General features: G+C 36.8%; 1 long non-coding RNA gene across 1 annotated transcript; it reads left to right on the plus strand.

Moving 5' to 3' along the window:
• Positions 1-3,143: 3,143 nt before the first annotated feature.
• LOC309590996 lies at positions 3,144-8,332 on the plus strand. The gene is made up of 5 exons (XR_014228244.1): positions 3,144-3,447; positions 4,067-4,162; positions 5,010-5,139; positions 7,965-8,122; positions 8,249-8,332. It is a non-coding gene; the product is annotated as an uncharacterized lncRNA (long non-coding RNA).
• Positions 8,333-13,742: the final 5,410 nt, after the last annotated feature.

Below are 13,742 nucleotides of genomic sequence, written 5' to 3' on the forward strand. Positions count from 1 at the left end.
GCTGGTGGCTCCTTGCAGCAGTAATTTTGCTGTCCAGGATGACAGAGTTAGTTCTGAGAAACTTTTTAATTGTTTTATCCACATAATGGCATACTGATCACTTTCATGTCACTGGGCAAGGAAATAATCTTAACAACAAAAGCTAGATTTCATACCAGAGGTACCACTTTTATCTTTAATTCTTTATTTGTGGCAGCACAAATGAAAATAATTGTATAGCATGATGACTGGCACAGTGGGATCCATATTGCTCATGTGTTTGAGCTGGATAGGAGCCAATACAGAGAATATGTACATACACATGAGTTGGGTTTAATATGAAAATATTTGCAGGAGCGCTGATAGCGTGGCTATCTAAAATATTTCCCCTGAACAGTTCAGAGGGTCTACAAAAGATAACTGGTTTCACTGTAGTTCACCAGGATTCCCCCCCAACGTCTCAGCAGATGCTTGTTGCATTATTAACTGCCACCTATCTTCCCGAGCATTATGGATGAGTCAGAGCTTCATTCCCAAATTTATCAATCTCCCGGAGTCACTTGGGTGGGGAGTCAAAGTGGCTGGATAATGGAGCCACATCAACACTTTGGGTGTTGTTGGCAACAGAAACAGATCTGCTTGAATCATTGTTTGATAGCTTGATTAGATCTGGTTAAACCTTTACTTTAGGGTTTCACTGGGCATCCATAAACTCAGTGCATGAAACATGAAAACAGACAATGTCTGTTTGTTTATCTCAGGTTTTCTGAGCAGTACTATGTCAAATAAAAAGCAGTGACTTGAAGTGTGTAGCCTATTGATCACACACCTGAACTGAATCTGTCACGTTTTTATCATAGTTAAAAAGCTGAAAGTTACAGACGGACGTACAGATCATAAAGATAATAAGAATCAAATTATCTAGTTTCAAAAACCTAAAAATCAAGGAAGCTAAGAGGCATGATTTTTTTTATACCATGTATACTCATTTGGAAAACACAGGAAAATATTTTTGGATTATATAGTAAGAGAATGTATACATTTTGATACCTTGTTTCACTAAAAATTTCAGATATTTTTCTCAAAACCACAGGTGATTATACTTTTTTGGTTTAATTTAGAAAAATGTGTTTTGTTTATGCCATACCTGTCTTTGTTTTTAGTAATATCAGAAGCTGAAGAGACTGACCAATTTCTTTGTCCTTTAAAATGTTACATTGCTACTGAAACTTTCCAATACTCAACATTTCACTGATCCCCTTTTCTCTGCCATCTGTCTGATCTGGCCTCTTTCCAAATAATACTGCTTTCCCAATGGATATGGTTGTCCTGGTACAAGAGTTTTCAGTCAGGGTAAGGAAAATTCACATTATGTTCAGTTGTTTCTTTGATAGTGCATATAAATATTGAATGGCCACGTACACTTACAGTTTGTAGATTTTGAGATGCACACCAAAAAACCTCTGTTTTTCAGAAACTCTGACTTGTGCTCTGCTTTGTTGAAAACCTGATGCTCACTGTTAAAAATATTTGTGTTTTCTGTCATTATGTTCTGTGTTAGTTTGTTTATTTTGACAATTTCTTACGGTATCTGTATAATCTTCAGGAATGGATGTTTTGAAATCTGGTTGGCTGGTTAGAAAAAATGTCAAGTTCCAGATTATACACAGCATTGCAGAAGTGTTAATTCAACATTTTGGAAACAGCTGTCTTATCTTAAAAGTTCAACATGAAATGTCTTAGGAAAGACAGCATATTTTAGAAGCTGAGCATTTGGACATGTGCCATTTAATGGACTGTCAAGTTGGGCACAAAATCACTGATCTCTTCTTGACCAGTATCTTAAGAATTTTAGATTTATTTAAATTATATATTGTGGTCATATATTGCTTTAGATATTGCATCATATCTAAGGACATTGACAGAGAAATTACATCCCATAGATCTAAGAAAATGCAATGCATCATTAAAAATACATATGAAAAAGCATTGTATTTTTATGTGCACAAGTGCATTAACTGTTGAAAGGTGGAGAGGTCTCATTTCCCCTTCTTCCTTTATGCTAGACTCACTTTCATGCTAGTAATTAAATAGTGCGTTTTATAGTGAGCAATTGTAATAAAAACTCATCAGACACTGACAACTTCCTTTAAGAGGAGCGTATTACATTATACTCTGAACTATGTAGATCATCTCTGAACAGTGATAGAATTTCTTGTCGAACAATTAACTCTGTGTATCCCAGAATATCTCACACACAATCTTTCTCTCTCTTTTTTTTTTTTTTAAATTTTTTTTTTGCTATTGTACACACTCTCACATTTAAGAGAGAACACTACTCTTTTTTTCTTTAAGAGATGGATGTTTTAGGTTATCTGTATCTATCTAGCTAACCTTTGGCTCTCGGGATCAATCGCTGTGTCAGAGTCACTTCCAAAATCTTGACTCGGAGCTTGAAACAACTGTCTTCTCAGGCAGCCAGCTCCAGGGTTAACTCTGAATCCTGTGCGTGCTGGGACAAGACATTGGGAGTTCAGTCAATGGTTTGAGGATACACATGGAGGGTAACTCAAAGGTGTCAGCACTATTTAAGTCTTCCCTAGGCCATAACTTGAAGACTTGTATTTCATTTACACAAAGGCCCTTTTCCAGTGCCCTGGCAGTACAAAAAATGTTGCATTTGCTTAGCCTGTTCTGAACTGGAAGTGCGGGAGTAGTGCATGTAAGCGCACGTTCGTCTTTTGACCTGTGCTGATATACTGAACTAATGGTTGGTAAGTGGCAAAAGGAGAGCCAGGAGTGGCTGAAATCAAGGCAGCTGCAGACAACAATTTCACTCCAAAGGCAGATATGATTGATAAAACTTGTATGTTAAATAGTGTCCTACCGAGTCTCTACCTTGATAATTTAAAGAGATCTGCCAGGAGAAATAGAAAATATAATTCATTTTCTGTTTTTCAGCTGGAATTCCAGAAGGTATATTTCCTGCGCTGGTGTAAGTTTCTATAACAAGAAAGTTCCTCCTCTTTTGGTGGTGAATGTGTTCAGTACAAAAAGCAATTTACAGTTTATTATTTTTTCCAATGTTGCTGTGAGTTATTAATACACTATCTGAAAGATTTTTTTTTTTTTTCTTTTTCCCCAGTGATCAGCATTCAATGTAACCTGCTGGAACTGTATCTGGATTCCATTTTGTGCAATTATGATATTGGTTTACTCTATTTTCTTTACTAAACAGACACTCAGCACCTAACTTGTAGTGCAGGGTGTAGCTTTACAACCAGATGATATTTATTACTCTGGAAAGCTGTTTGGAAAAAAAACCCAGGCTCTAACTTGCATGAAAATGAACATATTCTCATGTAAATTCCTCAAGAGGAAGCTGGCAGAATTAACAAGTATGAAAACAGGGAGTCTGCTCACTTCACCAAAGTTTGCCCAAAGGCTGGGAAGCAGCTGAATTACTGGGTAATATTAATATCTTGTTTTTACTGTGAAACAGATGTATGCTGCCAGATCTTTTTCCTGTGGAGAAAAAAAAACAAAAAAACAAAAAAACAAACAACAACAAAAAACCCTTAACATGTTATATATGTTAGATATAAATAGAGTGTGATCAGTTCCAAACTTCAGCTCACAACTTTGCCATCAATTCCTGTGAAATGAGAATCAGGCCTTGTATTTAATATGAGATTCACTGTTATTTAATTACATGAATGTGGTCAGAAAACAGTCTTACTGACCCGAACGTGGAAACAGAATAGGATTGTGATGTTAAGCATATTGTTTTGTTGCAAGCAGTGTTTTTTGGATTAGCACTGTTGACCCTGAGTGTTCTTGTAGACACATAACATGGTTGCCAAAAATAGGCTTATGCATGGAATTTATTTGAAAATGTTTTGGTCTTTTTCAGGAGATTTGGATAGAGATATTTGGAGAGGGGGAAATCTGGTTCACAGTACTTCTAACAAATGTAAAATGTTTACCAATGCTAGTTGCTTTTGTAGACTTTTAGTTTCCAAATTAATCTGAGAAGTGGTTAGTCTGTAGCATTGGACTTATCTCATTGTTCTGTTGTTTCTGGCAGTGCTTGGACCATCATCATGCCAAATCCCAAGGGGAAGTGGTGGCTGGAGGACAATTACTGCCAACGATTCCCATCTTACTGCCTCTGCAAACCTGGGTGAATATGCTTGCTCCATGAAGAGTCTGTGTGTGAGGAACTACCCTTTGCACGTAGGGTGTTCTTGTAGTAGAAGATATGCTGCACGGCAGCTATAATAATAGCCTCAAAACTATAGTCTGAATGGTCTTGTTTCCCTGTTCTTTTCCTTCCCATGCCAGCATCACTGCTGTTGAAGCTCTGTAGAGCACAGCAGTAGCATGACCCACAATAGTGGGTAGCTCTGCCTCCTGTGTTCCTTGTTGCACCTCCACGGCAGAGCTCAGAACCAGTTCATCAGTCTGAGGTGCCGCAGCAAAGCTGGCGTACCTCCCAAAATCTGACCACACAACTGATCCCATGCCAAATGCTGTACCTTTCACATACGAATGGCCCCTTCAAAGTCAGCAGGACCACTCAGAAAGGCTAAAGCTCAGCATATGGGTCAGCATTTTTAGTATATGTCTTCCCCTTTTGAAAACGGCTATGCTGATCTTGAAATGCTGTAAGAGAAGCCCCTCCCACACCCAGAGCCACCCACAAAAATATTCTGAATAGCAAGGGCAGCAGAACATGTCAGTCATGCTACCCTTGCGCTACCCAGACATCTGTGAAAATTTCATGCTTCTGTGAGCAGATTCTCCAAAGGGATGAATTTGGCTGTAAGTCTTTCAGGGAATACTTCAATTTTCCCTTCCTGTGCCTTTTTGTTGTATGTTTTCAATTGTCCTTGGTATAAAAAAGAAAAAAGAAAGGCACAAATTAAATAAAATGTATAAACAACAGGAGGGGGCAGGCTTAAACTGACAAAACTGATTTTCTTAATCAGACTAGCTGTAAACCTGGAAATGCCGTTCTCTACTCCTAGTGTGTGCAGGAAATGCAGCACATATGGCACATCGAATCACCTGGAGCTAGGCCTCTTTGTTGCACCTTGGCATAGGAGAGCAGGAACAAAGCAGAGATGCAGATTTTAACCCTCAGTTGTCTGGTGTCTGGTAAGGATCAGCTTAAGCCTATTCTTATACTTGGCTTCCAGATCACAAATATAAGATGTTAAAAATAGCATCATTACTGAATGATCTCTTCTGTACTTAAATGTGGATAGCAGTATATTTTTGTTGATTGAAAACTTTCAATATCATTTATCATTCTTTCTAGTGTTTAAGAAATACATATGAATGTAATTGTACCTTTTCTTATAGAAAAAGTTGAATTTTATTTTAATGACACTTCATTTATGATGCTCTTAACAAAAGCTGTTTCTGATATTATGTTTTTAAGTGAGCCTCTCAGTGTGCCTTACAATCATTAATGAATCAGACTTAGATAAAGACAGTGTAGGTATGGCAGCATATCATTATACAGGGGAGTAGAGTGAAGCATGAGGATGTAAATATTTACTACATCTTGCACGATGCTGAGGAAAAGATAGCTCTAAGGGTAGGATGATGGTTTATACTGTTCATAGTGTACTCATCATAAAAAAGATCTTTGAAAAGTTCAAACCATTCCTAACTTTTGCTCAACGTTGGCAAACATTCTTGTCAGGATAAAAAGGAAAGGAAATTTAAAAAAAGTCAGAGCATCTGATACTGAGTTTGGCCGCAGTTCTTTTTTTTTTTTTTTTTAAAGCTGAATTGCTCTGTTTTCAGAAATTAAAACCAAAAAGGTTTCTGCTTTTTTTTTTTTTTTTTTTTTTTTTTCTTCTTCCCCCACGGTATTTTTCATTTGTTTGGAAAAAGAAGGAGGATAAAATTCTTCAGAATGAAAGAAAATACTTTCAGGTTGATGCCAATCCATGGTTTTTTTTATACAAGAGATCCTCCTCAAACCCCAAATGCTGCTTCTTCTGCCTCCCTCCCTGCTCCAGAAATTTGTTTCATTTATTCAGCTTACTCTACCACAGGTCTCATTGATACCACTAAGTATGTGCCCTGACTTGTCATAGTAATGCATGTGCATTTCTCGCCAGTTTTTCTGTCAAGATTTATATGTTTTTCTGTATTTCATGCACTTCTAGAACAAAATGTATATTGATTATTATACATCAAGCTCTGAAGAGCAAAGCAATTTGTATTTGTTTATTTTACAGGGATGTCATCACTATCACAGGCTGATAATGCGCAGCTATATAATTAACTGGAATCTTACATTTTGAAATATAGAAGTGTAAAATTTCAAACTTATGGGAATAATTATATGTATTTTTAGAAATTGAAATGAGCTTATGCAGAGATTTCAAAGTAGACCTAGAAGAAGGAATTGAAAATGTCCAACAAAGTGTATGCATTCAGAAGTTTTAAGAATGCTTTTTATACTTAAAAGACGACAATTCCTTAGAGCCCTAGAAAAAGGGGAAGCTGTTAAACAGTGGGACTTTGCTTCTGCGCTGGTATTTTCTCAGTTTAATGAAATTTTTGAAATGTTGCTGTATATTGAGGTAGTGTAATCAATGTAATATTTAATCTGCATACAAAAGTAAATACAATTTTACATCTTTTACATTTAAAAAAAAGCAGTGGGCTAAGAACATAGTGCAGCCTATGCTGTATGAATTGCCAGAAAAACAATGTGTATGTTCAGTTGAGACAAGGAAAGCCAGGATGTGTTGGCTGTAATTAGCAGTTATTGGAGAGAAGGACTCTACTTTTGAAAATGGCTTTTTTGCAGCAGTTGAAATTTGATTAATCAAAACTGTCCCATAATCATATTGTTGCTACAGTCTGTTTTCAAAAAAATAGCTTTAGTACAGTGAAATTGATTTCAAAATTATCAGGAAAGAAGAACATGTAGCTATAAGCAAGTGAGTCAAGCTGTCTCTGCCTGTGTAGACTGATCTTAACAGACACAAGTTCTTCTGAGCTCTGGACAGAAGGCAACTTCAGTCCAAGCGCTCCACAGCTGTTTTAGTGCTTTTTTTGTCCTGAGCTAATATACACTATGACAATATGGGGTTTTTGGACCAAAGCTGACTTGCATTTGACTGCCCTGAAGCAGAGAGCAGAAGAACTTGTATCTGGAAATCAAACACAGTTGGATTTTCAGTGAAGGTGTTTCAGTGAACACTTAAATTCTTGAGTCTGACCCTAACTGCTGTGGTCTCACTTTTGTGTCTGCACTGAGCTTGTGACCTGGTGCCAAGTAATCCTCTCTTTGGCAGGATAAAGTCACTACATTATCAGGTTTGCATTCTATAGCACTCACCTTTTTTACCTTTTTTACCTTTTTTTTTTTTTTTTTTTTTTATTGCTATTAGATTTTAATTTTGTAAATGTGTTGTGGACTGCCTGGATTAGGAAAATGAATTTTGAGTTTTGATAGATTAATGGAAGAAAAGTTATTGAAGGACAACTGATTTCTTGAAATTTCCCACCTGAAATTGCAGGAAGAGAGTGGGGGAAAGATTCTCAGAGAGGGCACTCTCTGAAGGGGCTAAGTATTGGACAAATATGTGACTTCAAATGCCTGCAAAGTCCTGACTGAGTGCCCTAGTTTTTATATGATAGAGGGTACAAGGAGCAGGTTGCCAATACTAATGCTATTTTACAAATGGCACCAAAGCCAAAATTTTGTAGCTAGCCCAAACTGTTTACTAAGTGGGTAGTTATTTTGGGGTTGTCTCAATCTGCATTTTTTAGCAAACACACCTATTTCTTGGGTAAAAAAAAAAAAAGCATTTTCCAGTGTTAGTCGCACATGAATGAAGCCACTGACAGTGACTGAAGTCACTTCTGCTGAAGTCACCAAAATTAAACATTTTATTGGTGAAAGAGGATAGAAGAAGCTTTGATGTCTCAAACTATACTGCTGTTCCCTAAAGCTTTTCACACCAGCTACTGACCTTCTCACTTGGAGAAAATTGTGATTGGGAGTCAGAGAGGAAAGGTGTTCAGTGAAGTTCAGTGCATGAGGGAAGAGTTTCATGGGCGCTGGAAGGCAAACACAGGAAAGTAAACACAACCCACTGGATTGCAACAGGTTAGTAAATAGAAATGCTGTAACGTTTCCATAGAGCTCTTTCTGTAGAGGCAACTATTACATGCCATGTATCATGTTGGTTTATTATTATATTTTACTAAGTTAAATGCCTTTCTTCCTTTTTAGCTTGCTTAACTTACGGAAGTTGTTTGAAGTTGGTGAAAAATAACACTGAGGGACATCAAAGTTTCAAAAAAATGTGGAAAAGAGGTGTTACAATTGAGGTAAATCAGTCATTAGCAGGGTGTGTTGGGATCTAGTGTTTTTGGCTTCCAGTGTGCATTCAGGACACCATCTTGTGGCCTAGGTCTCCTGTAATGGATTAAAGTTGTAAACCATACTTGTACCTCGCAACAGTGCTGGGAATTGAGACACCTCTAACTCCCAGGAACTTTGTGGCAAAGCTCCCACTGAACTTAGCAGGAGGGAGAGGAAGGCTCAATTACTAGCTTTTGTCAAGCCCAATGAGGTACTGATGAAATGGTCTGTGTCAGTCTGAATTGCTTTCGTTTGTTACACATGGAGTTATCCCTGAGCAGAGGAGAGGGAACATAAATGAAGTAGTCATTTAACATCAAAATGCTGAAATTTAGGCAGCCCATTGTAAGTCCAAAACAGGCCTTTTGCTAGGGCATTGACATACTAACTTTTCTTCCTTTCAGCTTCTCCTTTTTAGCTTTCTGTTGTATTTTTTTAACCCGTGCAAAATTGTCAAAATGTAAACACCTTTCTATTGGCAAGATACACTAATGTCAGTAGTAAAAGAAGTGTTGACATGAAAGGCTAAATTACTGTGGACAAGCATTTCTGAACTATTCTAAATTATTTCTTTTCTGACTATTCACAGGTATGGGCTGGCAGATAAATTCCACTCATTCACTTCCACAGACAGCAACTTCGTAGCTCTTTTGCAGAGAAGTTGAGAGGAGAGCACCATATTTTGCTGTCTGCTCTCACTATCTTAGAAGTATTTAATTTTAAGTGTCTTGTTTGAGAGTTCTGTAAAATGGAGAAAAATTTTCTTAAAACCAGAATTGTTCCTCAAGGAGAAGCCTAGTGCAGCTTTCTAACATTGTCCTACTTGGCAAATTTCTTGTGACTATCTCTGTGTAAGATGACAGAGGAGGACAAATGAAGGAGGTGAGGGTAAAAGACTGATAACCCGAATAATGCCAGCACGCCTACTTCCACCTATACCAGACTATGCCATGCATTAATAACTTGGGCTTGTCTTCTTGTTAAAAAAAAAAAAAAAAATACAGACTTTTCTGTTCTTACGCAGTTAACTTACAGGACTGGTAGGTTGACTGGGAGGCCAGTCAAGCTAATATACATGTGTGCATACTGTTTTTATATGTGATGAGGAGTACAGTGCTTAGTTTTGCTTTTTCTGAAAGATGAAAAATATTTTTGGCTTTTTTATATTTTCATTTAACAACAAAATCTTCATTTGGTTTTCTCAGTATGGTTAGCTCATATGTGACACTTTACTCACTCCTGTACCATCACTGTGTCTCTTTATTCTAGTGAACCCTTTCACCGATTTTAGCGAGGCTACTTTCAATGCTTGATCATATGTGAATTAACACAACAGCCTACAGCCTATTTTGATTCCTTTTCTTCTGTGGATTTTTGCCTATGCAACTTGTAATAATTCCTATGAAGCTGTTACAATCTGTTCTATCAAAATTACTTACAAATCCTGTTGTTCAGGGATCATTGAAATGATAGATTGCTATGTTCTCTCTTGCTAATGTGTGCTTAGGGAGTCCTTCATTTACACGATAGATTTATTCAATTTTTGGTGAAATGTGATTATTACTCTTGCACAGAAGACACATGCTCGATCTAGATATGGCTTGCTTATTTTTTAAACAAACTGTATAAAAATATCCTTCTGAGAGTGGTGACACGGATTAGGGAGTCAATCCACAGAACTCTTCTTTTAACCTTACAAACTAATTGCCTTTACCTTGCCATTTGAAGGACTGATGATTTCACATAACACTGGACTGTTAGGAAGGTCTGGCAAGAAGTCCAACTGCCACAGAGGCAGATTGAGGCATGACTGATGGCTCAGGGTGACTGGAAATCATGGGAAGCTGACTGGGAACTAAGCTCTGGGTCTACATAAGTGAATTCCTCTCTTCACCAGCTCAGCTGTGCTCGTTACATTCCCAGCTATGTGGCAGGAGATGTGTGGTTAGAATGGTTGTGGATCTGTGTATGAGAAGATTTTAAGCATGCCAATGTTTGAAAGTACCAGGCACCTTGGAAAACTAGTCTAAACCTAACTGGTTTTTATCATCCATAGCATTTTTATTCAGCCCTTTTTAAGGAGAATGGTGATATGATTTTTAAAACTTTTTCTTACTCAGATGCTCCTTTGATGTTACTATCTTTGTTATAATGCCATTTCTTGGTGAGTCATCTGTGCTGTAACTGAGTAGCGGTGGGGTGAGGATCTAAAACTGAGGCAGAAAAATAGAGAAGAAAATGCTAGGTGTAATCCTGCCAGCGTTTGTTTCTGTGTCATTCCCTCTAAGGGGACTGGTCATAACAGTAAGCTATATCTGCTTAAGTAATAGTTCATCAGGTTGAGCCTTATGCTTATGTCAGGAGCCTCCTAGACTCTGTGAACATCTGGAAGAATATGAATTGAGGGATGCAGGGAGCTCTTGGGAGCTGCTTTTTTCATAAGCTCAACAACTGGTATCAGGGCTGCTAACTGCACCTTGTGCAGTATCTGTTATTTAGGGTCTTGTATTCTCAGTTGTACTTTTAGCTTCAACCGGGCATGTGAAGCCACATACCTTGGAGAAAGAAACAAAATAAATGGTTTGTATCATTCAGTTTCAGGGGATTTATCCACCCTATCTTGTAATTTTTACTTACATGAATAATCTTTATTTACACATTCTTAATTTGAATGGGATTACTTGCATTAGTGTTAATGTAAGTAGCAGGTACAGGATTAGTTCCTGTATTTGTCAGTGGTGCCAAAAGTGACAGAATATACAATAATTTGGTTACACTTTCAATTATAATCTGAAATTAAAGAGCTTTATTTTGGAGCTGTTGCTCTGAATAGCAAGTATTGATACTTGTAATTGAATTCTGAGATAGAACTTTCCATACATTTGTAATGCAGGAAGCGCTCTCATTATGAGAGATTCACTTGGCAGATGAATGGTCACCACTTAGGAACAATATTAAATCCTGCATTTCAAGAGTCAAAAGGACTGGAATCTGCTTCTAAGGTAAAATATTTAATCTATTTCATATCTCAAAATTCTATAGTCTGAAATTACTAGGTTGAGAAACATTTCGATAAATATTTGATTACGTGCTGTGATTAATTTGTATTAGAATTGTACTTTGAACTAGTGTAATTCATGTTGGTGGGACCACCTGATGAGGCAGGCCCTGATCTTGAAAAATGCTCAGGGCAGACCTCCAATAAAAACTTAGCTGCCTTGAGCAATTTTCAGGACTTGGAGCTAAAATTTGACATAGTGTGAATAAGGGTGGCAGAATGAAAATAAATCATGCTGCAGCTAGCCTGTTTTCCACACCTACAGGTTTCTTTTTTTCTTTTTTCTTTCTTTTTTTTTTTTTTTTTGTACTTGTATAGCTTGATTTTTTAATTTATTTATATTTGGTTCATGTGTAGCTTTTAGCCTTTGTGTTATTAAACAGAAAATGTTGGGAAATGAATAATTTTGGCAAATATTCTTTTCTCAATGCCCAAGACTTGTTGCTGGATAAATCCTCTCAACTTTTATATAATGCTTTCTTTCACATGGAGTAAATGTCTCCTCAGTAAAGAAAAAGTGGGGAAAGAAAATCTGAAAAATACGGACAAATGAGATATATCTCGTCAGCCCCAGCTAAAATCAATGCTAATAACTGAAAATGTGTTTACAACACAACCTTGCAGTATTTTGAAGACAAGATGTATATCATATCAGTCATTGTGATTGCAAGTCACTTTATATGCAGGGACATATGGTGACCCTGACTCCAATCATAGCTTATTTGACTAAGAAGCAATGGTAGACAGTGAATGTAATCCTGTTGTTTGCTCACAGTAAGTGATACTGTATGTATTATCTCTCTGAAACAGGGGATGCAAAAAGTTTTGTGCAGTAAAGTAACCTGGCCTTTTTGGAATCTGAATTCTCTTCTCCATGGCCAGCTTCCTTACTGGTCTGGGAAGACGACTCAGGGCTCTGCCAACACCTTGGTCTTTTGCTCCATAGGAAGTATTCAGGACCACAGCAGCAGTTGGCTGCCAGTATATTATGATACAAAATCCTTCTGTTATTTTTTTTCCCTTGAAATTACATAAAGGATAATCACAGTCTGGCCTTAAATGAAGACTTTATGTTCTCATTTACAGTAGATATTTCTAATGTTCAGTTTCATATTTTGTAAACTCCTGGATTCACTTTAAAAGCAAATATGACAAGTAGCTAAAACCTGCTGTCTTCAGTTGCACTAGAAATTGTAGCTGTGTGAGAATTGGCTTGATGTCTGGAATGAAAAATGGGTACAAAAATACCCAGGTTTGGAGAAACTGACTTTGGAGATACATGAAGAAGGTAGAAGAAAAGGACATTTTTTTTTTAGGTGACCAAAGTGTGACAGCGGATTTTAGTCTTGTTGGAAAGAGCACAAGATTAAGATATAGATGAAGGGGTTATGAGCCTAAAAGCTCACCTGTTCTTCTCAGTTATATCAGATGGTCTATAAGAATACATTACTTTTTCAGACAAAGCTTCCTTGTCTTATAGCTGTAGACACCCTGGCTACTACTTGAGATACAGAAACACTGTGGAAGAATAAGGAAATGATATATGAAAAATTACAGAAATAGTTTGACATTCTAGTAAAAATAAGAGTTTCTGTTGGATGAACAATAGGCAGTCTGGTAGAGTTAGATAATTGTCTTAGCATCATTAATAGCTCAAGTTAGAAGAGAGGATTTAGGAAATTGAAATTGATATGTCCAAATACTGAAATGAAGAACAAGATTTGCATATTTTTGATGGCAGACTCATTCATTATTCAAGACATGTGCTCATCTGCAATAGAAGAGAGAAGACCACCATAGAGTGCAATGATAAAAGCAAGGGCAAAATTTGGCCGTGACTCAAGGGGAAATGACTAATCTTTCTTAATTTGTTCTGAATCTGGATATGCAGAGCTCAAATACTCTAACTTACATTAAAATGTCTTCTTTGTTCTTTCAGCTATTAAAAGTCATAATAATGTGAGATCACAAAAACAGAAAAAGCTTTTAAAAGATTATTCTTTTAAATAAGTGATTCTAAACTCCTGTTGAAAGAAGATACAAAAAAAAAAAAATTATACCCACCAGACCCTGTATTTTCAGAGCTGCCAGGGAGTTAGCCACAAAACTCATATTAAAGTCAATGGGACTTACTAAAATCAGTGGGAGTTGTGTACCTTGATCTCATGTAAACTCTGGAAATTTTTAAGAAAATAACAATCAAAATAGTGGGGAAAAATATAAAGTATCAGAGTAGATAATATATGAGTAAATGAGCCAAATATCTAACAAAATGAAAAACGTGATGGAAAACAGAGGATGGAT

This window comes from Platalea leucorodia (genome assembly GCF_965183815.1).
Source record: "Platalea leucorodia genome assembly, chromosome: 5".
Classification (NCBI taxonomy): Eukaryota; Metazoa; Chordata; class Aves; order Pelecaniformes; family Threskiornithidae; genus Platalea; species Platalea leucorodia.